This window comes from Cebus imitator, unplaced genomic scaffold, assembly GCF_001604975.1.
Source record: "Cebus imitator isolate Cc_AM_T3 unplaced genomic scaffold, Cebus_imitator-1.0 Scaffold70, whole genome shotgun sequence".
Taxonomy (NCBI): domain Eukaryota; kingdom Metazoa; phylum Chordata; class Mammalia; order Primates; family Cebidae; genus Cebus; species Cebus imitator.
The window spans coordinates 3,861,266-3,864,196 of record NW_016107385.1 but is presented as its reverse complement, the minus strand read 5'-3'; the positions used below and the strand labels follow the sequence as shown (position 1 = coordinate 3,864,196).

General features: G+C 46.9%; 1 protein-coding gene across 3 annotated transcripts in view; it reads left to right on the top strand.

Annotated features, from left to right (window-relative positions):
- The first annotated feature begins 2,292 nt into the window (after positions 1 to 2,292).
- The window catches only part of NDUFAF1 (NADH:ubiquinone oxidoreductase complex assembly factor 1), a 15,715-nt gene continuing 15,076 nt past the window's right edge, over positions 2,293 to 2,931 (top strand). The window contains exon 1 of one of the 3 annotated variants that reach the window (XM_017530996.1): positions 2,293 to 2,396. The gene's annotated coding sequence lies outside the window, so the exon portion shown is untranslated. Of the gene's footprint in view, positions 2,693 to 2,931 lie in introns of all 3 variants that reach the window. The other 2 variants (XM_017530994.2, XM_017530993.2) reach the window with 2 other exon arrangements.

The following is a 2,931-nucleotide window of genomic DNA, read 5'->3' as shown; positions in this document are numbered from 1 at the left end:
TTTTTAGTAGAGACGGGGTTTCACCATGTTGGTCAGACTGATCTTGAACTCCTGGCCTCAGGTGATTCGCCCACCTTGGCCTCCAAAGTGTTTGGATTACAGGCATGAGCCACCATGCCCAGCCTGTCATATTATCATTTATGACATTTGTCTGCCCTATGTCCACAAATAGATAGGTTGTTCCTTGTCTCCATGTCTAATTTAGATAGGTTTCAGTTTTTGTTGTTGTTTTGTTTTTTGAGACGGAGTTTCACTCTTGTCACTCAGGCTGGAGTGCAATGGCAAGATCTCGGCTCACCGCAACCTCCGTGTCCCCTGGTTCATGACTTTCTCCTGCCTCAGCCTCCCAAGTGGCTGGGATTACAAGTGCTCACCACCACACCTGGCTAATATTTGTATTTTTAATAGAGACAGGGTTTCACCATGTTGGCCAGGCTGGTCTTGAACTCCTGACCTCGTAATTCACCTGCCTCAGCCTCCCAAAGTGCTGGGATTACAAGCATGAGCCACCACACCCAGTCAGGTTTCAGTTTTGTTGTGAACAAAGCTATAGTTAAGATCTGGTGGAGCCCACTACCACTGCCTGGGAAGCCAAGGAAGAAGGTGCTACAGACATGGTTGTGTTAACCTACATAATAATTTCCCCTCTGCTCTTTGTCTTTCTTTCCTTCCCCTAATGCCTCCAGCCTTTCTTCTGCCTGGCATTGTCATGTCTTTCCTTTCTAACTGAATAATTTTTTTCTCTTCCAGCCTTCCTTTCTCTACTAGTAATAAATACAAATGGGGTTTCCTATACTTAAAAAACTGGCAAACAGCCAGATGTGGTGGCTGACACCTGTAATCCCAACACTTTGGAAGGCTGAGGTGGGTGGATCAAATGAGGTCAGGAGTTGGAGACCGGCCTGGCCAACATGGCAAAACTCGGCCTCTACTAAAAATAAAAAAAATTAGCCGGGTGCCGTAGCGCACGCCTCTAATCCCGGCTACTTGGAAGGCTGATGCAGAGGAATCACTTGAACCCGGGAGGCGAGAATGCAGTGAGCCGAGATCACCCCACTGTACTCCACCTGGGAAGACAGAGGGAGACTTTGGCTCAAAATAAATGAATGAATGAATGAATGAATGAATGCGGGCATGGAGATGGCCTGCATTAAAGGTTGTGGGAAGAGAAAAGAAGAGTCAGTAATGGGTGCAGAGAGGGAAGGTTTGAGGAGGGAAGTGTAGAGTCTAGGGAAGCCAAGTATAATTTCAAGAAGAGGAAGTGGCCCGGAAACTAGTGATGGAGAAAACATGGAAAAAGCTACTGCATTTGGTGAGCTCCTTCAAAACTTGAGAACAAAGGTGTGACAGAGCTATATGGTCTGAAATTCACACTAAGCACTAAATTCCTGCCACCATGGTAGGTTCTGGGGAAAGGAAAAACAGCGCAGTTCTGGACTCAAGAAGGCGTGGAGGAGGAAGTGAGATGTGAGTGAATAATTAAGATACAATGTTGATTCTGTCTTCACTGGCAGCAAGGAAAAAAAAAACAGATTAAAAAAAAAGAGAGAGATACAATGTTTAAGTACTTTGGTAGGGCATGGTGCCTCACGTATGTAATGCCAGCACTTTGGGAGGCTGAGGCGGGCGGATTACGATGTCAGTATTTCGAGACATGGTGAAACCCCGCCTCTACTAAAAATACAAAAATTAGCCGGGTGTGGTGGTGTGCTCCTCCTGTAGTCCCAGCTACTCGGGAGGTTGAGGCAGGAGAATTGTTCCAACCCGGGAGGCGGAGGTTGCAGTGAGCCAAGATTGCGCCACTGCACTCCAGCCTGGGCGACAGAGTGAGACTGTCTAAAAAAAAATTTTTTTTAAAGTTCTTTAACAGAGATGTGCACCAGGTACAAACATACAAATTGAAGCTCTGCGGAACTGCGGGGTCGGGACTGGGGAAGGGTTGGTAGGACCCGCTGCTGTCCCGGTGCGTGGTGGATTCTCAAGAATTCAAGGGGGCAATTCCAGCAGAACCGGCCTTTTGAGGCTTTGGGCAATTCTTGTGGGGACTGAGGGGAGAGAGATAAGGAAAGATGGGATACAGGCGTCTGGGGGCGAAGGGGTGCTAGCAATAACTGGATTCTATTTGAAAGATGCAGGGATGGAGTTAGACACCTGAAAGGATACAGAAAGGAGAGGCGAAAAGCTTATCTGAATTCTCCCTACTTTCTCAGAACTGGCGACCAGGTGGACCAAAAACAGTTAGCTGGACTACGCCATCTTTGGTATCCTTCCTGGGCTTCTATACCCTGCCGGAACTTGAGTATTCTGTTGCCTTGTTTGGTATCGGAAGGGAAAAGGAGATGGACCTATACGGGAAAAGTGGCTTCCGGGCGGAAGTCACACTAGAGGTTCCGGAGGTGAGCGGTCGCAGACAGGTGGTTGGTGTGTCCTGGGCGTGGGGAGGCGACAAAGCCCTAGCACTTGAGGGTTGAGGGGGCCGCTCCAGCGCGGCGAACGTCCAGACTCCGCAGGCTGGGCGGTAAGTGTGGGAGGTAAACGCCGAGGTGGGGGAGTTTTGCCACTCACTACTTGTGACCTCGGGTAAATTAGTCTTGGAACGTCAGTTTCCTCGTCTCTGTAATTGAAATAATAATAGTGCTTCTCTCAGGGTTGTTGTGAGCAGTCAATGAAACACAGCAGTTTCTGGAATTTGGTAAGCTACGGATATCTTTACTAATCGTACTCGCCTCTAGCTGCATGGATTATGATGTCGAAACCCACCGTCAACCTCAGGGCCGTATTGTGTAGTTAATAGGTTAGATTTTCAGTTTACTGGTAGAAAAAAAATGAAACAAAGCATTTATAATTAAAGTTATATTATTAGAGAAATAACACTACAGAGGGTTTGGAAAATATATATATATTTTTTTATTTGCAATTTTTTTTTTTTTT